This window comes from Ictalurus punctatus, chromosome 7, assembly GCF_001660625.3.
Source record: "Ictalurus punctatus breed USDA103 chromosome 7, Coco_2.0, whole genome shotgun sequence".
In the NCBI taxonomy this organism is placed as follows: domain Eukaryota; kingdom Metazoa; phylum Chordata; class Actinopteri; order Siluriformes; family Ictaluridae; genus Ictalurus; species Ictalurus punctatus.
The window spans coordinates 25,616,664-25,641,400 of NC_030422.2; the positions used below are offsets into that span (position 1 = coordinate 25,616,664).

Below are 24,737 nucleotides of genomic sequence, written 5' to 3' on the forward strand. Positions count from 1 at the left end.
ATTACTAACTATTTTACTTTCACGTTACTTTCAAAATCTATCAAACCTACAAAAATACACTGCAAAGTGACACTCGCAGTTCTTTCAGGAATTTTATCACACAACAATGTATGATATGATCATAAATCATATTGTAAATCATAAAACTTGCCTCGGGTGTTGTCACTGTTTGTAAGCGGAGATAAGTTAGTTTTGTTTTCAGTGTGCGTCACAGATTCAGTGATAAAATGGCAATAACTCCAAAACGACTTACCCAACCCCCCCAAAAAAAAAAATCGAAACAGTGTTACCGCTAAAAGAGCAAAGCTAATAATGTTTCGCAAGCTCCCTTTTCGTTATTCTTGCTGGATATAATGAGCACTGGTCCACAAAAGCCGTCGCAATGTGATTTACACCCGGAAGGCGTGAGGGACCGTGTAAGAGACCGTGGAGAAAGTGCACGTTTGCATCGTTTTTGCTATAAAACGTTAAAAGAGTCAAATGTAAGCCAAGTAATTAAAGTTGAATATTTGACAAACGTTTCACGACAGAAACATTTAACGACCGACAGTAATATCCAGGGATTCAAACATTTACGTGATTCATGTTATGTAATGTGTTATTGCCAACGTGACAAGACGAGAAACATTAAAGGAACCGTTTTCCGTAGCCTATATAGTATATACGAGATGGACAATGAATGCGTGCATATTGTGAAGAATGTAATGAACCTGGCTTTACTGCTAGCTTTTCAGTAAATTCACTTATCTAAAGAAATGATTCATAAAACTAAAAGCGGGAGAGTTATCGTCCTCAGACTTAAACTGGAACATGGTAAAACGTGCGGATTTGACTCAAGTGTGTTTTTAGGTTGTGGCAAAGTCATTTATTAAAATAAAAATATATTATTTGCAAATATAGTTCTTTAACAATTTTTTTTTTGTTCCTTTAATTCTCTTTTCTGCACTGTAAACCCCCAAGTGTCTGCAACCTTTGTATTTTCATGCTCGTCTGTATGTCCTTGTCCTGTGCTCAAAAAGTTAAAGGGACAATTCACCTAAAAATTTAAATTCTGTTATCATTTACTTACCCTTATGTCATTCCAAACCCAAATACTGTTACTTTTCATCACATAAAAGAAGCTCCCCCCTCCACTCTTTTCCACTCTATTACAGCTCTGTTCCATAAAATGGCAGAAGATAGTGATCGTGAGCTTTACAGGTGCACTGTAAAGGCGCTATAAAAACCATACTCCAGGTGGCCATATGAGAGATTTGTGTTATATGGACTGTTTTTCTGTACAGCTGTGTAAACATTCTTCAAAATTCTCCTTTTGTGTTACACTGAAAACAGCATGCAGGTTTGGAGCAACTTGAGAGTGGGTAAATAATTTTGTGTAAGTCATTTTTTTTTCTGGCTAGCTGACACAGTCATGACGTTTTACACAGACATTATGGCAATAATGAAAAGACAATCAAATGCTAGCAGACAGCAGAAAAATAGGGTAAGCTGACAGGAACAGAAAAAAACGTTAGCAGTGTGTATACACAGTTGAAGTTTTGTCATTCATATTTGGTCTGCTCTACTGTTTGGAAGATATTATTCACTTTATCTGTGCATAATAAGGTGAAAGACTTACCTGGGGGTAGAGAGTGAGAAAAATCTGAAATATAATAAACCATCTAATCTAACTTGTTTTTGTACTGTAATACACACTGACCTTACTGTAGTTATTTTAGTCCTCTATATAAAGGTCTTGCATTGTATATATAAATAATGTAAATATAAATATTTTGGCCTTTATTACATAGAGAACTAAAAAGGACCATTTGTGACCCCACTCCAGCAAATGGTTTGGTCCGCCCCAACGTTCAGGATGTGGTTACGCCCTTGATCCTGAGGCAAGGAAAAGTCAGTTTGAGAACATACAAAATTTCTCAACAAAAGTGTAAGAGTTAAAACTTCTACTGCACTTTTTTTGTTGTTGCTCAAATTCATTGAAGCGTTCTCTCATTTTCCAGTTTTAAATGAAGATAAGTGTACTTATCGTTATTTAGCTTTAGATTTAGATTTGCTTGTTTATACTGTAGTAATCTACACTTATGTCTGTACTCTGTGCGTTTCTCCTGATTATATCAAGGTCAGGTGTAAACAAATACTGCACAGGTTACAGTCAAACGCTTCACGTACTTCATTTGCTTAAGCAGACATTGCAGAACATGGTTAAGAAAAGTATCCCTCAACTTTTCTGTTTTGTAGCGTTACATTCTGGCCAAAGAGCTATGGAAAGCAGACAAAATTATGTATGAAGAGCCATTGAATCCATTATTTTAAAAAAACCTACAGGAGGTTGTCCCTCAAAAGTCTGATAGTGAGTATTGCTTATTCTAATCTATAGCTCAGTGTTATGTAATGGAATTTGAGATAGATACAAGTGTAGTTAAGAGCTTTTATTGAAGAGGTTGTAATCCAAAGGGCAAGGCAAAATCAACAACAAGGACAGGCAGGTGCCAAACAATCAGTCAGACAGACGAGAGCAGGTAAGGCAGATAATCAGAGTCAAGGGCAAACCAGAACCAGAACCAGAACTTGGTAAGGTCAGCGGGTAGATCAACTGAGCGTTTACTTCACCAATGTATAGTGAATGAACAGTCTCTTTAAAAGTGTGGTGTGACTGTGAGTGTAATTGGGAACAGGTGTGTGTGATTAGTATTCTTGGGAAGGTGAATTTGTCTGTGTTTTACTTAATCATCGTCGGCCATGTTTGTAGTTTGCGGTGCATTCTGGGAAATGGAGTCGCTAGTTTGCTGTGACATGACAGGCAGGCAAGGCAGGCAATTGCCTGGGCTGCTCATTTAAATAATCAAAAATTTTAACATAATCCACAGCAACATCTCAACAATAATCCAGGTTTGTCTCTGGAAAGGGGAGGGGGGGGGGGGGGGTTAATCAGAGAAGAAAACAAAAGGTCAAGACTAACTCTGAAGGACCTGGAGACATCCACATAGCCCAAACACTCCACAATGTTAATATTTAGAAGAGCTTTTGAAAAAACAAACATATGAGCTCCTGTTTGGAGAATCACCAAAAGTTCTCTGATTTGTTGAGACTAAAACAGACCAAAACTTTTGAGCCTTGGCACATGTGAAGTGCTACATGTGTCAGAAACTCAACGCTGCTGCTCACCCTGAGTGAAGCATGGTAGTGCTAGCATGTTGTCGTGGGGATGCTTTTCATTAGCAGCAACGTGGGTAAAGCCAAATACAGGGCAATCCTAGAAGAAAAACTGTTCCAGTCTGCAAGAAACTTGAGACTTGGGTAGAGGTTTAGTTTCCAACAGGACGACAACTCTAAGCATACTGCCAAAGCTACACTGGGGTGGTGCAAAACCCATAAACTGAATGTGGCAGAATGGTCAGTCCAGAGATAAAGTTCAGACCAATGAGAATTGAATTTACACAGCGCACTGGCTTAAAGTGCCCACGATATGACTCGAGAGCCATGATTTGATTCTGTATATTGATGTGTTTCCTCTTGAAACAGGAAGTCAGGAAAGGAGCACGCTAAAGGGCTTCACTGATTTCCACAACAGTCAATAGTGCTTGAGATACGCAGCACCTTGCACCGAATCTAAACCGACCCAGCAGAGGTTACAATTGTAAAGGGAGCTTGCTTTCAGCTGTGTAGGATTCCTCGCTGTTCATATTCCCATTCGACATGATAGAACAGGCCACGGAACCAAAACAACCAAAGCCACACATATTATCTGTGTCACAGTATGCAGATCATCATAGCCTGTAATGCTTTTGCAGTTTGAAGATCACAAATGTATGAACGCATACACAAATAATTCCAACCATCTAATCAGCAATACATAACAGACGTTTTGGAAGCGGAACAAACACGCAGCTGCAAAACCACAATTAGACAAATGGCCCGTGTTTGATGCCAATCAGCTGATATTGAGGAGATGATACCTGCAGTCCCATGAGCAATACTGGCATGTGGTACAACAGAATCATTTAAGGAGCATAATAATTGTTTGTGGATACTGAGGTTAAGAGGAACTGTACATGTAGGCAATACATTTTTATTGAAGTATTATTAAAGGAATATGTTTAAGAAATGGAATATTCCCGAGTTATTAATATGTGTGTGTGTGTGTGTGTGTGTGTGTGCGTGCGTGTGCATGTGCGTGCGTGTGTGTGCATGTTTGTGCGTGTGTGGCTCACTGCATAATCCTGACTTTAACATTCACAATTCCACTAACGCGAGCAGGAATAACTCGTTCTGCTCATCGTGTTAATGATGACTCGCTCTTTCTGCTGATGTGGATTAATAAGAGGACATTTGCAGCAGACATTAGGCAGATATTAAGCTGTGTGCCTTTGCCAGACCTTTTTAAAAATTTAAAGAGCATCTTGGTGGGATAAATTGATCTCAGAGAGCTTCTTAAAAGCAAACATATGGCGTATACTCAGTTTGCTTCTGTTTACTCTGATCAGTTTTACCATATACTCAAAATTTTGAGAAATCATGCTCGCTGTATACAAGTAGAAAAATATAACCCAGTATTTATCTTTCATTTTTTTTCCCTTTTAAATCCCTCTGTTTTTCCCTTAGTTAATCCCCTGGATGACGGTACGTGCCCTGACGGTACAAGCCAAATCGCCTGCAGCTTGATTGAATTATCAAGTGCGATTATCAACAGCAGTATGCTGTTCTGCTCTTCTGCAATTGCACTATGTCCAGGGAGTTGAGACAGAGGGGAAAGACACTGGGCCTGCTTCATTATGGTCGGGAGAAAACAAATAACAATAGAGATGACAACGGGGGCAAAATGCAATGTTGACAGAAAGAGCTGGCGAACAGAAAAACGGGGTTTGAAGAAACAAAGCAAGGAAGGCACTGGAGACTTTAAGAATATATTCACAGCTAATGAAAATGTTCCCTGTTGTAACTCATATCTGCTCAGGACTTTATTTGTCTGTACATGTATTCTGAGAGGACAGGAAGGCATGCGTTTGTGAGACAAAAAGGGAGAGAGAGAGTAAAAGACAAAACAAGTGTTTTGTGTGGACAGTCTTTGCCTGTAAAGGGACAATTGTTTGCAAATATAAAAAAAAAAAACAACACAGACACTGCATTGTTAAGGAAAAAGGTGCAAGAGATGGCCCGAGTAAACAAGAAAGGAACCGGTGAAAGAGTTTGAGGCATCAGGTACCACCGTATGTAAAATTCACTATTAAGAGAATCCTACATCGCTATGGCCTGAACGGCTGTTGCGTAAGGATGAAGCTCCTATTCTAAGACCAGCAGGTGATGTCCAGGTTTTTAGGTGATGTCTCTGGTCAGAAACAAAAATTGAACTGTCATGCCATAACTATCAATGAACAGAGGAACAGAGGACATGAATAGAATAGATGAATAGAGGGAAATGTTGAGGCTTTTAACCAGAAGAACACTACAACAACTGTCAAACATGGGGTGGCGACATCGTGTCTTGTATTGTTCGCACATGTTTGCATGTGCACTTTGTGTAGAATGTGTAGACGTTATTGAGTTATGCGTCATCTCATGGTGGTTAATGTATTGTTTTATGCAGCACCATGGTCCTGGAGGGATGTTTCGTTTCACTGTGTATTGTACCAGCTGTATATGGTTGAAATGACAGTAAACGCCTCTTGAACTTGGTTAAATTTTTTTGGTGTGGTTTGCTGTGAAAAGGAACTGGTTGGACTGCCTCACAGTCACATTCCAAAATGTAATGGAAAGCCTTTCCAGAAGACTGGAGGCTGTTATAGGAGCAAAGGCAGAACAACTCATAATGGCATTAATGGTCAGTATTCAGGTGTCCAAATGTAGTGTTTTGGCCATACAGTGTAGATGGCATCATGAATAAGGAGGATTATCTCGAAATATTGAAGCAAGGACAGCAGTCCTAGGCATACCAGCATCCAAAGTTGTAACAAAATGGCTTAAAGACAACAAAGTATTGGTGTGACCATCACAAAGCCCTCACCTGAAACCTCTAGAAAAGTTGTGGTCTGAACTAAAATACAAAAACAAAAACAAAAAAAGAGCACGTCTGAGAAAGAAGGCCCACAAACCTGTTCTGTAAAGAGGAATGGGTAAAGAATGAGGAGTGAATATGAGAAAGCATCGGACTTGCTCAATACTCAAATGAATCCCTTTAACATGGTCTTTCCTTTAAAAACCAACTGAATGCAAGATGCATGAAATGGAACAGGATTTCACTTGAGGTCAGCTAGATGGTTTTGTTATTGTTGTTGTTGTTGTTGGCCTTTTGGTGTAGGGAAACAGTAATGTAATATAAATGTATTGTAATGTAATGCTTAATGTTGAACCAAAGCAGGTTTGGATCTCACGTTCTCTATTGCACTGTTTAACCCACATCAGTGCAGGTCATTTCTGTCATTTCTGCCCATATTAATGGTATCTGGGCACATGCCCAACCAATTGCATGTACTAATTAATTGTGGTGTTAGCACATGTAAAATAGATCACTTACATTCACGGACCTGGGTGAAGGATTATTTAATACAGTATAATGCCCCAGCCTTCCACAGTACGCATAAAACAGGCGGACAAAAAAAGAGTTGCTCTGTCTGTAACAGACATGCAACTACAATGCTACAATGAGGTCTGGGAAAGGCTTATAAACCAGTCTGAGACACATGTCATTTAGGGTATTTTGATCTTCGCACTTGATGACAAATACGGACTGGAAAAGCAAGAAACAGAGAGAGACGCAGAGATACAAAGAAAAAGCGATGAAGTGCACGCTTGTATTTTTCCGTGACTATACTGAGAAGCTAAAAATGGCTTTGATGCCTTGAAATGAAATCTTATTGATGCCACAACAGAGGCTAATTTGAGTTCGTTCTAATGCCGAGGTCGGAGTTAAAATGTCGGGGACGGCAGAGGATCAGAACTCGACAGAGGGAAACGTAACACGACTCAGTCTGACAGGGAGCGTCTTTGTTGGAAGAGGGGTTTTTTTCTGTGCGTTGAACGGTTTTGTGTTCATTGCCCCTCAGAGAGGCTTGTTTTTCGTCACGGAAACCACAGCAGTGCAAAGGTTCATGGGAACGCCACCTGTAAGGGATGAAGTCAATCATACCTGCACTGATGACAACCATAGCGTTACCCTTACCTGTCGAACTACTTATGTAGTTTGTGATGCGTAATGTGTCATTTCTACATAAAGTAATTTCTACATTCCCAAAAGCTGATGAAGAATAAAACACCACACACCCATAGGTCCTGACCAACAATCATGATTATCTTAACACCTAAGATCTCACAGACTGTTCTCCTGAGACAACAAACCGCAGGAATCTCGTGTACTGTAATTATCTATCTTTAGATGTAATAATGCAGTTGTGAAAAATATTTCAGTGCTTATTTCTTCCTCATACTTCTAATAGACTCTGCCTCACTAAGATACACTTTTTATAAGTCATGTTACTGACCTGTTGACAGTTAACCTAATTAGTTACAAAATGATCCTTCAGCTGTTTCTTTTTTAGTAACGCTTACTTTTCCAGCCTTTTGTTGCCCCGTCCCAACTTTTTTGAGACGTGTTGCGGCCATCAAATTCAAAATGACCTCATTTTGTCCTTAAAATGGTACATTTCCTCAGTTTAAACATGTGATGTGTGTTCTATGTTCTACTGTGAATAACATATGGGTTTATGAGATTTGCAAATCACTGCATTCTGTTTTTATTGACATTTTACCCAGCCCTAACCCTAACCCTAGCTTTTTTGCGATTATATTTTATGTTAACACATTTTTATCTAGTAATATTATCAAGCATTTCGAATTAGATTTTCACATAAGATTTCAATTCGGTTTATTCAAACAAGCTTTTAACGTGATTTTACTAGACAACACTTGAATAATAACTCAGTGAACTAATATAACTCTACCACTTTCATTACAGCTCTGCTGATTGGTCAGAAGGTGTGGATTTATATTCCGTCTGTACATGATTTCACAGAGTTATTTTGTGATTGTTGCAGCCAAAAATACTTGATTTTTCTGTGGCTTTTTCAAAAATTTGCCGTGCAATTTGTGGAGTATTTGGTGCTTTTTATGGTGTTGCAGAAAATCACTTGAATTGGCAAATTGCAACTGCACAAAACAGTTCCTCACGGTCTTTCACACGGTCTTACACATGTTCGACATGAATCGAAGAGGGCTTTGGCCGAATGCGCGTTGTGAAGACGTCACATGACGCGCCTTGGCCCATGTAATCTGTAATAATTTTGAAAGATTGCAAGCTCCTCCGAATTTTGAGGTGTTTCCTTTATTTTGCATTATTTCTGCGATTGAAAAATCGCTAAATCCTGGTCAGACTGAACTTTCTGTAACAGAAAGTAGAATATCAGACAGCAGTTCCGTCTCCACCGGATTTCGTTCTATTTCCCCTATTAAAATGTTAGGATTAACATTCAACTGAATGAAACACGAGTGAGAATAACTATTAAACTTTCAAGCAAAGACAATATCCTCTGGGCCAGCAGCAGGAAAAAAAAAAAAAGTGTGTGATTCAATTGTGATTCAATGTACTAACCCAACCCCTGACCCTAACCTTAACTTTCATAACATTTTATATGAATTTTTCTATGAGTCATGCCAATTTATACACATTTCAGGTGTGTTCTATAGATATGACTAGTTTCTGCATCTTGCCCAGGCACTGGAAAAGTGATGGACATCAAACAAAAATGTATGGTTTTCAACCAAAACATCAACCAACAAATTCAATCTCTCTTTGACCTCAATCAATCTGTCTGCTCCGTTCATTTGCAATTGATGATTTTAATATGGAATATAAGTCATACTGGGCAAACAGCTCTCTTATCCTTTGTTACAGTTGGATTGTCACACAATGGTACTGCATCAAAAAGCCTACTCTTTTATCAAAGCTGGAATCTTAAACAATGAACATGTGCCTGGCTCGGATCCTAATAACAAGCCACCAGATCTTCTTGTTCATACGGTTTTGTTCGTTAGAAATCGGATAAACAAAAGACTCGTGCATAACTATGGGGTGTGGATGTTGACGTGTGAGAGTCTAGCATGTCACTTGCGTAATACCACAGACTACACAAAGCCTAATACGAACTAATACCGACCCCTAAAAAAAACAGGACATTTGCACAGTTATAAGCTGAAAACCCAGCATGAGAAGCTGTGGCTCAGTGTGACTGCACACACACACACACACACACACACACACACACACACACACACACACACACACACACACACACACAAGCATCTATTTTCCAGTGTGTATAAAGTGCTGACCTGAAAACTGGCAGATGAGCTTACAGTGCATGAGGCAGCATAACACACAGAATATCAATGAAGGCGTGCAGAAGAAAAGATGGACAGGATGTAAAAAATGATAACAGATAAAAGGGGATGAGAAGGGAGGAAAGTCCAGTTGAGGTCAGCATGTCATGAAGAATGTGCAAGGATGTAGGAGTTTCTGTGGTCATTAAAATAATGAACATACTTTACATTATACAAAACATACACACACAGTATATACACACACAGTATGTACTGGTGTGTTTATTTATACACTGAGAACAAATGAAAGTTAAAGCACAATAATGGGCGTACCGTTTAATTATGTAAAGGGCATGGTTGCATTTTCGGAATATCTGATTTGTTCCAGCCGTGCAGTATAATGACATTATAATGCATTGACTTCATATCTGCTCTCTAGTTCCAGTGGTGGCTTTAATGAATTTTTTAGCAAAGCCCTGAAACTTAATTTTTCTTTTATCCCAATGTCATTTTTCTTTACCACTCAAATCCTTTAATGCGCTTTTTCGCTTCAGATGTTAGAATTAATCACTCCTTCTGCTACCAAGTTAACGTCTCTGCCTCTACCCTTTTAGAAGTAAAAAAAAAAAAAAAAAAAGCTCAATCTATCAATTAGATAACTATAGTAAGTTAAATGCTCATTAATTTGATTTCACTATAACCAGGTCTCAACATAATGAAAAGTAAAGCGACAATCCTGAAGCGATTATTACTTTGCTTGTATAAAGCTGATTTACTCAATTTTACACAATTTAAAACTAACCCCTGAGTGTCGATTAAGTAGGAAATAAAACATTTCGGCACATTCTGTTGTAGGAAAATAATCAATGATGTGGTGGTGTAACATAAATAAATAAATCTCCACCATATTAATGACTATACACTTTTCTCGGTTAAGTAACAACGAGGTCAGAACTTTGAGTTGGGGACAGACGGAAACGTGACACGTACAGTAACAGGATATGAACGTGGAAAAGACGAGAGTGATAGACGTTTCACAGAGACGGCTACGTAATAGCTTCACCCACTAAACTGTAGCAGTGCTCCTATTCCTTGTGTCGTTTAGTCAGACTTTATTTTCTAGAAGTAAAGAAACAAGCGGTGTGTTTGTTAACTGTTCATGTACTTTATGTTACACGGCTGTTGATTTTGGTCAGTGGTCTGTACTTCAAATCACAGGTTTATATTAATGCACTCAATCTAAAACTGTTATCGTTTCTAAAAGTAACAGCTCAGCGCGAGTCACAGGGTTTGCGGACTCTCCACATCATCTAAGCATTAATAAGAATCAGATTACAATGTTGTTATTCCACTTATATTCATAGATATGGTGAAGTCAACATTTATGTCTCCAGTGTCAGAGTCTCCCGTGGTTGCTCAGTGGTTAAGATGTTGGGCTACTGATCAGAAGGTCATGAGTCAAACCCCAGCACTCCCAACCTGCCAGTGTTGGGCCCTTGAGCAAAGCCCTTAACCCTCAACTTCTCAGCTGTATAAATGAGGTAAATGTAAGTCGCTCTGGATAAAGGTGTCTGCCAAATACCGTAAATGTGTTTCAGGTAGCAGTTTTGTTTCCAATCTCAGTGCTTTGTAACAGTCTGTAAGTTTTCCACCATGGGAAAGTCTTCAGGACAGAGGAGTGCAGGCTGTGAGGTTTCTTTGTAACAAGACAAGTTGAATAACAGAAACGAACTTGTCTCACAGATGTTCCACAGCATTAAAAGTGCATCGTTAATAAATTGATAGTTGTAACCATTGACAAGTTGGTGTGGTATAAAAGGAATTAAACACTTTGGGACTGGAAAAAAATCAGAAAAGAAGAATCACACCACTGCTTCGTTGATAATTTTCCTATAATTGCATGCCCCCAAATGTTTTATTTCTTAGGCTTACCATACTCCTCTTTTTCCCGGACATATCCTCTTTTTCGGACATTAAAATGATGTGCGCATGGTCTAATGCATGTGTGCGCATGGTCTAATGCATGTGTAGTCGATTATAAAAGGCTTGCAGTAACTATTGGCCAAATTCCTGCCTCTCAGCCATTAGCCTATTCTCAGCGAACGCGCGAAGGTGGAGCACTGTTGTGTTCACCAACAAATACTTGCTTAAGAATAGCAGCAAATGACAGTTGTCCTGAGTCAAAACAACGCCCATGGCTATATAAGGTCATATTTTATTTGATGTTATCACACCGTTTCGTATTACACGGCCATTCAAATGTGTAAATGATAGTAAAAGGTACACTCGTGGCATCTAATATTTTTATTTTATTTCATGGACATTCAAAAGATTGTAGGGGAAAATGTGTAATAAAGTTTGCATTCATAGTAACATTGTTTTGAATGCTATCAATGAACCCCACCCCCACAACAACAAAAAAAAAAAAACAAGAAAAAAAACCCAAAGGTGTCCTCTTTTTGGAAAGCCAGAATATGCTCACCCTAATATGTTACTATAATGCATTTACAGTAACACAAAGTGTGTTCAGTGTGTGTGGTAAGAAACACTTCTGTGTTCATGTAATGAGCAGGGTTGGGAGAGTTACTTTAAAAATTTATCCCGTTACAGTTACAAATTACTTCATAAAAAATGTAATCAGTAACATAATCCAAGTATCACAATATGAAATGAATGTAATCTGATTACTTTTGGATTATTTCAAGGTTTATGTGGATTATGTAAATAAAGTCAAGAGAAAAGCAATATGATCTTATGATATGATTTTATTTAGAGCTTATTTTAGAGCTTAAAACATGTACAATGTTTGGATTTGTTTTAAGAAAATAAATAAATAAATGAATAAATAAAAAAATCACTGTCCTTATTAGCACTATTTGCATCACATAAATGTATATAAATTTATTCTTTTGATTTACACTACATTCTTTTGAATGTCTATGGAATAATATAAAATATTAGATGTCACGAGTGTACCTTCTGCCATTATTTACACATTTGAATGTCCATGTAATATGAAGCAATGTGATAACATCTTTGGTGTACACCAAGTGTTGTGTGTAAAGGAAATGTGTTTTCTAAAGATTTTTGTCATTTTTATCCACATTTTATAAAGATAAATAACTCAAGAACACAAAAAAATCTGTGTGTCATGTATAAATGACAAAGTCTTTTTATGAGATACATATTTCTTGTGTAGCTGCCAGTGTTGTTCGGTACTATCAGGCAGTATAAGAGTCTTCATGTCTGTGTTCTAGGTTGATGTTAGTAAGTTTTATGGAAGACATAGAGGTGAAACTGTAGCAATTCCAGAAGATAGTGACAGCAGTGCATCAGACAATTAGGTTTTATCTAGTTGAGGACAAGAAATTATCTAGTTGAGGATCAGGAGGATAGCAGCGGTGAGAGTGAGGACAGGGAAGAAGATCGTAATCAGGAGCAGCCAGCAACAAGTCGCAGGTTGTTGTGGAAGTCAGGCATTCGGATTAATTTTCCAATGCCAATTTGGAAGACGTGTCTTGCCTCAGCAGAGAAGGTGCATTCTTCAAGTTACTACTTCAAGCAAATGTTTTCCTGAGTGTCTCAAACACATTGTCCAACAAAAACAAACCTTTACTCCATGCAAAAACAGGTTAACTCACCCCAAAACTGCACAGAGAAAGAAATCAAGCAGTTCATTGCAACATGTATGTGTTGGCAGACCTACACACGCATTGACAAGATAGCTGATGTAATACCAATGAAAAGATGGGAACAAATCAAGAGCAACCTCCACTTTAGTGATGACTCAATTCAAGATCCTCTCTTCAAATTAACTATCCTCAACTTTGCTGTAGAGCGAATGAGAAGCAGTCCAATGGATGAACACCTAAGTGTGAATGAGCAAATAATTCTATACAAAAGAAAAAGTCGACTGAAGCAGTACATCCCCAGCAAGCCCCATAAATGGTGGTACAAGATGTACATGCTTTGTGACACAAAAGGCATCGCATACAACTTTGAGTTCCACACAGTCTGGACACTACCAGTCAGTGGAACGCCTGACCTGGGAGCCAGTAGCAACATAGTTCTACGACTGGCATCCATCATACCCCCACATCGAATTTCAAGCTGTACCATGACGAGTGGTTTACAAGCATAGGTCTTGAAGTTCAAATGGCAAAGAGAGGGATCTATTGCCTTGGCACAGTGAGAACCAACAGGTTGAAAGGGCGCATGTTGAAAACTGACAAGGAAATGAAAAGGACTGGATGAGCACTTTTGATGAGAAGGTAGCCATGTGTGAGTATGTGCTTCCTGCAAATGTAATTTTTCACATTTACAAAATCAGGTGATTGTTCGCCCATCAATGCATTAAGTGTGTCGCGTGATATAAAAATGGTACCTGTGAACCGCACCGTCAGCCTCTATTATCTGAAGCGAAGAAGGAATTCACAGGCATGCCCCAGTATGACAAAGCTACGCAATTTCTCGTTCCCTTCTCAGGGAACAGGGTTACAAGCGTAACCCAGATGTTCCCTTTCAAAAGGAACTCAACATTGCGTGAGCTTCACGCTGTGGGAACGAGAATACGCACTCCTTCGTACTGAGGGCATGGCCTGTTCAAAAGATCCGAGCCCAAGGGTCACTGCAAGACACTTGATGCAAGAATGTAGTTCCATGCTGTAATATCGAATGAAGGTGTGTGGCTTAGGCCACCCCTCTGCAGCACACATATCCTGTAAGTTTACCCCTTTGGACAAAGCCTTCGAGGAGGCGACCCCCCTAGTGGAATGAGCCCTTATGCCCAGAGGTGTAGCGAGACCACACGCCTCACAGGTGATAGAGATCACTTCTGCTATCCAATTAGAGATGCGCTGCTTCAACACAGCATCACCTCTAGTGTTGCTGCCAAAGCAGACCAGGTGCAATTTCTCTTGTTCTGGTGTGAGGAACGGAGAAGGGCAGAACAACACTACCAGCTGGGCAGCAGACGTAGGCATTCTAGGATATAGGAAGGCCTTGGCTTATCCAGGGGTAAAATCAAGGCAGGAAGGGGCAACAGAGAGAGCTTGTAGATCTCCTACTCGCGTGAGAGATGTCAGGGCCAGCAGAAGAGCTACCTTTAGAGTCAGAAGCTTCTCTGAGGCTGACTCTAAGGGCTCAAATGGGGCACTTGACAGACCTTCTAGGACCAGAGAAAGGTCCCAGGAAGGTATGTGTGATCTACAGATGGGCCTCAGCCACCTGACACCACGCATAAACTTCAGTGTTAGAGGATGTTTCCCCACAGAGGCTCCATCAATAGGGGCAAGGCTGGCTGAAATGGTGGCCATGTAGACACTGATTGTAGAAGGAGCCAACCCCACTGAGAAACGTCCTTGTAATTACTCCATGACTGTAGCTATTGCGCAGTTTACTTGGTCTAGCTGATGTTCCTCACAGCACAAGACAAAAAGTCGCCACTTGAGCGTATACAATTTCCTCATGGATGGTGCTCTAGCATTCAACATGCACCCTACAAGCTTAGTTGCAAGACAAGGAATCTAAGAGCTGGTGCCCCTCAGGGGCCAGACCCACAGTTTCCATATTTGCGGCCGAGGGCGATAAATCAGGCAGTAAGACAGTAGATCCTTGAGGATGGGAATATCCCAAGGAGAGCCGTCTAACAGGGATATTATCTCTGAGAACCATATTCGAGCTGACCAATAAGGTGCTACAAGCAGCAGACGTAGACGGTCTTGACGAACTCTTGCTAGAACTTGTGGGAGCAAAGCGATAGGGGGAAAAGCATACAGACGTGACCTCGGCTAAGTTTGCACCATGGCGTCCAGCCTCAATGGTCCAGGAGGAGTGAGGGCGAACCACAGTGGGCAGCATGTTGTCTCATAGGAGGGGAACACATCCACATCTGCTTGGCCGAACATCCGCCATATGGACTCCACCACTTGTGGATGGAGACTCCAATCCCCGGGCCTTAGCCCCTGCCTCGACAGGATGCCTGCCCCCGGGAATGTACATTGCACTCACTGACAGTAACTTTCCCTCCACCCAGAGAAGAATTAGTTGCACCTGCCTGAACAGGGGGTGTGAACGTAACCCTTCCTGGTGGTTGATATATGAGACCACTGCTGTGTGGTCTGTCACAACTAACACACGGTGACCTCTCAACTGAAGAAGAGAGAATTTCACTGCTAGAACTACAGCCATTTATGATTTATATGCCACTCCAGATGAGGGCTGCTCCAGAGAGCGTGAGTGATTGCCCTCGGATGAAACCCCCGACTTTTCAGCCACCACTGAAACTGCCTCATGTGCAATAGGCCCAATGGTATGATGCTGACTGCTGCTGCCATAAGCAACAGTTTCTAATAGAGACTGGAGGGGATGCCCAGATCCAGCTTTATCTTGCTCATTGTTCATAGGATTGACCCTACGCATGTTGGGGATAGAAATGCTCTTATCGTAGTAGAATCCCATACAACCCCTAGAAAAGTTGTCCTCTGCACTGGAGAAAGCATACTTTTTTTTAGGTTCAACCTGAGTCCCAAGCCCTTCCTGTGGATGAGAAAAACATCTCGATGTTGGGTCCAGTTCCCTGGATCATGCTCGATTTAACCAGTCATCCAGGTAGTTTAGTACACAGATGCCCTGGAGTCACAAGGGAGCCAGAATAGCATCCATGCACTTTGTAAAGGTGCGAGGGGATAAAGCTAGCCTAAAAGGAAGAACCCGATATTGGTATGCGTTGCCTCCAAATGCGAACCTCAGGAACTTCCTGTGACAGGGTGATATTTCTATCTGGATTTATGTGTCTTTTAGATCTACCATCACAAACTAATCCTCGAACTGAATCTGTGTAATGATAAGTTTGAGAGTCAGCATCTTGAACCTGTATGTCCGAAGAGTACAGTTCAGATGATGCATACTCCCATCTTTTTTGAGGACCAGGAAATAACGGCTGTAAAAACCTCCCTCCCTCAAAGAATGGGGTACTATGGCCCCTTTGTCCAAGAGATATCATACTTCCTGTGCTAACATCGGGCTCTGCTCTGTGCTGACTACTGTGGTGAGCACAGCTCTGAACCAGGGGGGTCGACACTCAACTTCTGTGGCTCCCTCACACTAGTGCAGGCCCAGGCTCCACTTGTGGATGCCTGGGCAAACTCGATATGACTGGGAAGGAATGCACTTCTGGAAAAAAGAGGAATTTTTTGTGTGAGAGAGATTTATTTCCACTGGGGAGAAAGCGTGCATCCAGCCTGCTACGAGCCACTTCCTCTTCCACAGACCCATCTAGATTTAGTTTTTCAACTGCCTTAGTGATCACTTCAAGCAGCTCTTTATATGCTTTATACCATTTTTGGTGCAGTGGCACCTCCTCGGAGTCAGAGAGGGTATTATTATTTATTTTTTTTCTTTCGCTTTCCATAGCAGACAGCCGGACCCAGAAGACGGAGCAAGAGATAAAGCAGTGCTCGTCTCCGGCTCCTCTTCAAGATCCATACATATGAGATCCCCAGGATCTGCGAGGCTCTGAAACCCAACTCCCTTCGGCCAAGAAGAGAGCGAGCCATGAGCTGAGCTACCGAAAGCCTTGTTTATACTCGACGCGTCCACAATAGTGCAAGGATGCACGCAGCAAAAATGACGTCATCACGGAGTGCACGGTCGAGCGTGTTGAGTGCACTAGACCTCAATTCGCGTGGTGGTGTGCACAGCATTGTTGTACATCTCTGCTCAGCTCCGCATCCGAAGATGTTTCATTTATACTTTCGCCTGACTCCGCAATCCGAGCTTCCACTGACTGCGCACACACCTCCCCAAATGAATGAGGCATTTATACTTGACGTGTTCGCCGTTGTAATATTCTTCTAAATGAAAGGGGGCAATTCAGAGTAATTATCCTATAAACCAACAGGAAGTAGTTAAGAGAATAAGCAGAAGTCGCAACAACCATAGCAACGCTTACAAACATGGAGTTCCACTTGTAGTTGCTGAAGGCTGAGGAGGAATTGTTGTTGACGATGTTTGTTTTCAGTAAACTTCACTAAAATTCACAGTGTGAGAAAAAAGAGCAAAGAGTCATCTAAGAATCATATAAAACCCAGTAAACCTTGAGATTATCACTTGTCACATTACAACAAGTTATATAAATATGAGAAAAATGTATAAAACTAAATCGAAAAACCTCAATTTATTTTCTATTTTTATTTATTTCATTAGCATTTTTATTAAACATGGACATTTACTTTCATTAAATAGACTTATTATTTATTGTAGGCTCATTTTCTATATGTTAGCAATTACGTAAGCAAAAAGTGAGTGCTTCCTGCAAATGTCATTTCTCATATTACAAAATCAGGTGATAATATTCACCCATCAATGACGATGGCTCTTTATGTAAAAGACAAAAGTAAGTTACGCCCTGACACGCTCCACCCTAGACACAGTGGCGGAGCCACATTTTATTCATTACTGTCAGTTGCTGACGCAGATTGACACGTCATTTCTTCTCTTGTCGAAAGAAGGGTTTGTTTTTTTTAGTAATCAAGGACAAGCCGAGGATGAGAATACGATTGCAAGATACCGTAGAATAAGAAAACATTATATTTGAAGTAAGTTTTAAGATTAAGCATCAGGTTTGTTTGCCGAATAACTTTTATGAGACCTGTATTATTTGGACAGCACATATAAATGAGGCGATATAAGCGTGGGACCATTTAGTTCCTTTTATTAAACAACGTCCAACACCCTTTAACAACGTCTGTGCTCCCACAGCTTCATCTCTGTATCTCTGCCGATTCACCACCACACTATCCCTATTAGCTCCGTATATCACTAACAGTATATACCAAGGGTGGGCAATCTTAACCTGTGTGGGTGCAGGTTTTCATTCCAACCAAGCAGGAGGCACACCTGATCCCACCTGTTTAATCAGTTGATCTTGGCTTTCAATAGATTCAGTTGTGTCTTCTGCTTGGTTGGAATGAAAACCTGCACCCACACCGGCCCTTTCCGGAAAAGGTTGCCCACCCCTGGCATATACGGTACTCTCTGTATTACCAGGGCTAGCAATGATCAAACTGCTAACTTAGACTGGTAGGTGATTTAAATGTACAGTTATGAAAATGAGGATTTGTAATTAAGATATAAATGTTGGTAATTGGATGATTACCATCCAATTACCATCTGTAAAGCTGCTTTGAGACAATGTCTATTGTAAAAAGTGCTATACAAATAAAATTGAATTGAATTGAATTGAATTGAATTGGATTAGACGTAACCATAGACTGTCATATTTTCGCACAGGATCAATTAAACATGAAAAGAAAGGGAGAGATATCAGAGTTCTTTTTTAAATAAGCACAAACAGGCAGATCAGGTGCAAACGGCCCTGTCTGCTTCATGCCTGCTATGTCTAACTGCAGTGTGTGGGTTTTTTTTTTTTTGTGTGTGTAAATAAACTCAGCAGTTCATGTAACAGATTCATGCTACTGTATCTTATCTCCCTGGTGCTTAAGATTTATTTTCTGAAAATATTTTGGATGTTTGACACTTACACAGGACACAAACAGGGTGACCCAATTTTTTCCACTATGTGAGTACAGTGTGTGTGTGTGTGTGTGTGTGTGTGTTAACGTGTCCTGTCACAAAATGCGGTGAAAACTCCCACATGACGTTAATAGTGTGATTAAGGTGTGTACATGTCTGTAATACACGTCGACAATTCGACTAAAATAGGAATACTCCACATGTCTTAATTCCATTTGTGTTTACTTCGAGTATGAGGTCATCAATAATCGCTCCTTACATGATAGTTTCTTAATCAGAGTATCGGCTTAATCGGGTTAATATCGGCTTATTGTTGTCCATGTGAACATACTGATTGTGTGTGTGTGTGTGGACCCCCGAAAGTAGCAGTGGCCACCCCCTGGCCACCGCAAAACTCTAGTTTAGTCACACCCCAGACACTTCATACGTGATGAAACGGCAGCAGGGTGTGACACTTCCTGAATTCACTCTCACTTTTCTTACTTTTCTCTCGTTTTTTAAAGGGACAGAAACGCAAGGAGATTCTTCCTTCTTTTTTTTTGTGGAAAAGATGTGAAAAGAAATGAAGCGTGCGAAGGCTTTTACACAAACAACTGACATGCAGTCTCGCTGAAGATAATAATTCTGATGGCATGGTTCACAGGTGCTGTTTTTATGTCACGCGACGTGAGTGAAGCAGTGGATAAACACTGGCCTCTAAAACACACACACACACACACACACACACACACTTAGACAAACACAGCAGCTCATTTTTTCTGTCCTACTCTTGCATCGTCTACTTTATACCAACAAGAGACTTTCACTCCTTTCACCATCTGACACCCACAGCAACACACACACACACATACACGCACACACTTCTCTGTGGCTGTAGAGAAACCACCAGTAAATATTTAATCACAGGCCAGCCTAATCAGATTCCCATTTTAAATGCCAACACACACATGAATGCACACACCCATTTCTCATCTCACTCATAAATTCAGGAGAACATTTATGAACTAGCACTGCTTCCTGAAAATTCATCAGAAATCTGTTGCGGGATATGACTAAGACTAATCTAAAAAGAATGAACCAGAATTAATCTACACATGCTCCTCGAGCTGTGTCTCTTATGTTATATACCAGTACACATTTCTATAATACTGTAAGACACACACCACACACGCACGCACGCACGCACATGCAATCACACTGACCTTAATAAAGATAAAAAGCTAAACAATAATACTGGCAGTTCAGAGATAAAAGCTAACTGACCTTTGCTGTCCGTTATTGCAGGAAAGATTTGCTCAGAAATCAGAGCAGCTCTGATCCTCTGCCAGCCTTCACAAGTCCATATCACTGCACACTCACTCCATCTCCGTCAGCATTCGCGTTCAAGCAGTGTCACATCGGTTTCGCCAGGCTAGTGCGGGTTAATGAGAAACTGTGTGTGTATGCAGGCACATATTCACATGTTGGCTTTACAGGCCACAGCAACAATCTTCAAACATTGCTGATTTGTATCGATATGGACAAAATGCAAACAAAACCTTTTGACTTCTCCAGTAGCAAGAATGAGACAAATTCAGTTCAATTTTCTTTGTCTAGCACTTTTAATAATGTCACAAAGTAACTTTATTGAAATATGGATGGAGATTTAGAACCCTAACAAGGAATCCAGATACGACAGTGACTACGTTTGAATGCATATCAATATTTCGATATTAATCTAAATTTAGCAATACTCTAAGTAGTATTGAGTCATGTAAACGCCACAGTCCGATTGCCTGATTGAGATTAAGACAATATTCTGCAACACGAATATAGAGCTTACATGGAATTTGGGTAGGGTTAGGGTTAGGGGTTTGGGTTAGGGGTTAGGGTTAGGGTTTGGGTTCGGGGTTAGGGTTAGGGGTTTGGGTTAGGGGTTAGGGTTAGGGTTTGGGGTTAGGGTTAGGGTTAGGGTTGGGGTTAGGGTTAGCGGTTAGGGTTAGGGTTAGGGGGTTAGGGTTAGGGTTAGGGGGTTAGGGTTAGGGTTAAGGTTAGGGTTAGGGTTAGGGTTAAGGTTAGGGTTAGGGTTTTAGGGTTGGGGTTAGGGTTAAGGTTAGGGTTAGGGTTTTAGGGTTAGGGTTAGGGTTAAGGTTAGGGTTAGGGTTAGGGTTTTAGGGTTTGGGTTAGGGGTTAGGGTTAGGGTTTGGGGTTAGGGTTAGGAGTTAGGGTTAGGAGTTAGGGTTAGGGTTAGGGGTTAGGGTTAGGGGTTAGGGTTAGGGGTTTGGGTTAGGGGTTAGGGTTAGGGTTTGGGGTTAGGGTTAGGGGTTAGGGTTAGGAGTTAGGGTTAGGGGTTAGGGTTAGGGGTTAGGGTTAGGGGTTAGGGTTAGGGGTTAGGGTTTGGGTTAGGGTTTGGGTTAGGGTTAGGGTTTGGGTTTGGGGTTAGGGTTAGGGTTTGGGTTAGGAGTTAGGGTTTGGGGTTAGGGTTAGGGTTTGGGTTGGGGTTAGGGTTAGGAGTTAGGGTTTGGGTTCGGGGTTAGGGTTAGGGGTTAGGGTTAGGGGTCAGGGTTTGGGTTAGGGGTTTGGGTTAGGGTTTGGCTTAGGGGTTAGGGTTAGGGTTTGGGTTCGGGGTTAGGGTTAGGGGTTAGGGTTAGGGGTTAGGGTTTGGGTTTGGGTTAGGGTTTGGGGTTAGGGTTAGGGTTTGGGTTAGGGGTTAGGGGTTAGGGTTAGGAGTTAGGGTTTGGGTTTGGGGTTAGGGTTAGGGTTAGGGGTTAGGGTTTGGGTTAGGGGTTTGGGTTAGGGTTGGGGTTAGGGTTTGGGTTCGGGGTTAGGGTTAGGGGTTAGGGTTTGGGTTAGGGTTTGGGTTAGGGTTTGGGTTTGGGGTTAGGGTTAGGGTTTGGGTTAGGGGTTAGGGTTAGGAGTTAGGGTTTGGGTTTGGGGTTAGGGTTTGGGTTAGGGGTTAGGGTTAGGAGTTAGGGTTTGGGTTCGGGGTTAGGGGTTAGGGTTAGGGTTTGGGTTAGGGGTTTGGGTTAGGGTTTGGGTTAGGGTTTGGGGTTAGGGTTAGGGTTTGGGTTAGGGGTTAGGGTTAGGGGTTAGGGTTAGGGTTAGGGGTTAGGGTTAGGGTTTGGGTTAGGGGTTAGGGTTAGGGGTTAGGGTTAGGGGTTAGGATTAGGGTTATGGGCTAGTGTTAGGGTTAGGGTAGAGTTTAGGGGTTAGGGTTATGGGTTAGGGTTAGGGTTAGGGGTGAAGGTTTGTGGTTAGGGTTAGGGGTTAGAATTATCTCCCTGAGACGACACGAGGAAGAAAAGACGAATCAAACATAAAAGCGAACACATCCTTTTCTGGGTCACAGCGGATAGTGCTATTATAAATCATTACTCATCTCCAGCTGCATACTCTAAAGTTAAACAGTATTACGTGTGTTGAAAAGATTTTCAGTTCGAGCATCACAGTCTTTATGATAACAGCAACAGTTCTTAGGTACAAATCAGCGTGTACAGGTAAGATTACACTGAAGCGCTGAGGCGAGGGAGAGATCATCAACAGCAGCAGAATAAGTAAGTATTCATTTCTGTAACAGAAATTCTGCTTAGAATTCCCATGACTCTTTGTTTCTTTTTAGTGTTCATTACACTGACTTTGTTATATATTTATCTATATATCTAAAACAACTCATCATCATCATCATCATCCTGTCTCAGTTGTAAATCATAAATTCTGTGCCAAACAGGATATAATGTAATGTAATGTACATTCTAAATCAATTTTTCTCAAACTTTTTAAAGCTAGGGTAAAATGAATTCTGGTACCCCCTCATTACAGATTTATTCCATGAACATTATTTAAATGTCTACAATATACACGATATACACCATCCACTTTATTACCATCCACCTGTACACCTACACATTCATGCAGTTATATAATCAGCCATTCTGTGTAAACTCTAGAGACTGTTGTGTGTGAAAATCACAGGAGATCAGCAGTATCTGAAATACCCCATCCAGCCCATCTGGCACAAAAAACCATGCCACGGATAAAGTCACACAGATTAAAATTTCCCCCCACATTTTGATGTTTGATGTGAGTATTAACTGAAGCTCTGGACTTGTAACTGCATAATTGCATGCATTGTGCTTCTGCGACGTGATTGGCTGATCAGATAAGGTCCAGGTGTACATGTTTACCTAATAAAGTGGACAGTGAGTGCATATTTTCTCTAATTATTAGAGCCATAAAGTGTTCTACTCCTGAACGTCCCCCTCGAGAAACACAATATGTCAAATCTCATTCTAGTTACAGATCAGCATGTTTGAGCGTCTACTGTTTGACGTAAAACACGCAGTCAAACAAGTTGTTAACAGGAAACATGTTCATCAGTTATAAATGCAACAACTGGTAATTGTGTGCTTTGTTTTCCGTCACTTTAGCAAAAAAAATTAAAAACCATGGGAAATCCTTTTTCCTTTTCTAAAAATCCCAATGTATTTCCTTTCCCTATTTAATTTGCATCCTTTGAACTACAAGCAAATGTTGGACTGGTTCCACTAAAATATTTAAACAAGACACATAGAGAACTCACTTGGTCGTCCAGCCCTGCATGTCACAAGACTGGTTTTACACACACACACCCACACACACCCACACACAGATATATATATATATATATATATATATATATATATATATATATATATATATATATATATATATATATATAATACATACTGCTAATTATGCAAATTATACTAATAAACTAAAATACGAATATACTAATACACGCACACACACACACACACACATACATATATATATATATATATATATATATATATATATATATATATATATATATATATATATATATAAAGAGTAGTGGATGATAGTTTACATTAAAATGACAATGAGTATGGTTCTTTTTTAGTGAGACCAAAAAGTGACATAATTTGTTCTTGGTATGTATTCAGGGTATCATGGTATCATTCGTATCATGTATCAGATCATCCGTATTATGTTTTCATAATGATTTTCGGATTGTAATGTGTCATGTCATAAAGTGTCGTATTGTAATGTACCACATAGTAATGTATTGTATCATAAATTATCGCAATATAAATAACTGCATCATAGTGAAATGCATACTCTCTCTCTCTCTCTCTCTCTCTCTCTCTATATATATATATATATATATATATACACACACACATATAAATACACGCACACACGCACACGCACACACACATATTCGACTGCATCACAGTTATAAGAATGTACCCACCTGCCTATATTTCTCCTGTATGGTGCGCTAAGTACCTCGGAGAGACCTGAGGCATTAATGAGAATCAGAGACAGAGGAAGGGAGCAGAAATCCGGATGATGAAAGGAAACACACCTGGAGTGGTCCGTTTGAGTGTCGGACTGACCGCAGTCCACACCGATGATATGCGAGCGGGGTAGGATGGGTTGCCAGATTGTGCCTGATTGGCTCGTACACCCCGCGCCATTGTTTAATCACGCTTGGGTTGGCACAGATCCTCCAGATGCTCGATATAAATGCTCTAATCGGCTTACGGTTACAGTTAAGCTAAACACGGAGCCTTAAACTATAATTGTGTTTAGATGATAAATAAACAAGTAAATCAATAAATACAACTAATATGGCAACATCGTCAGGAAATAGAAGCAAAGATGCAACGCATCAGTTCAAGATGTAAAACTAATCCAAAACAGGTTTTGGTTTCTGTTCAAACAGACGAAATATAAATATATATATATTTGTGTCAACATTTCGGTTGAACTGTTTACGGTGGCTGTTTGTCTTGGTTTGGTTTGTTTTCTTGGTTTGGTTTGTTTTCGTTTTTTGTAACCTACAACGGGGAATATCACACGCACGCACGCACGCACGCACACGTAGACCA

The 24,737-nt window shown here is 40.5% G+C and overlaps 1 protein-coding gene across 8 annotated transcripts in view; it reads right to left on the reverse strand.

Annotated features, from left to right (window-relative positions):
• gal3st3 (galactose-3-O-sulfotransferase 3) overlaps positions 1 to 24,737 on the reverse strand; it is a 36,798-nt gene that overhangs the window by 11,640 nt on the left and 421 nt on the right. For 2 of the 8 annotated variants that reach the window (XM_053681608.1, XM_053681603.1), the window contains exons 1-2: positions 24,098 to 24,611; positions 20,107 to 20,254 (exon numbers count right to left, since the gene is read on the reverse strand). The exons of 2 other annotated variants lie outside the window; for them this stretch is intronic. The gene's annotated coding sequence lies outside the window, so the exon portion shown is untranslated. Of the gene's footprint in view, positions 1 to 20,106; positions 20,276 to 24,097; positions 24,612 to 24,737 lie in introns of those variants that run through there. 4 more of the 8 variants (XM_053681609.1, XM_053681604.1, XM_053681605.1 and 1 more) reach the window with 3 other exon arrangements.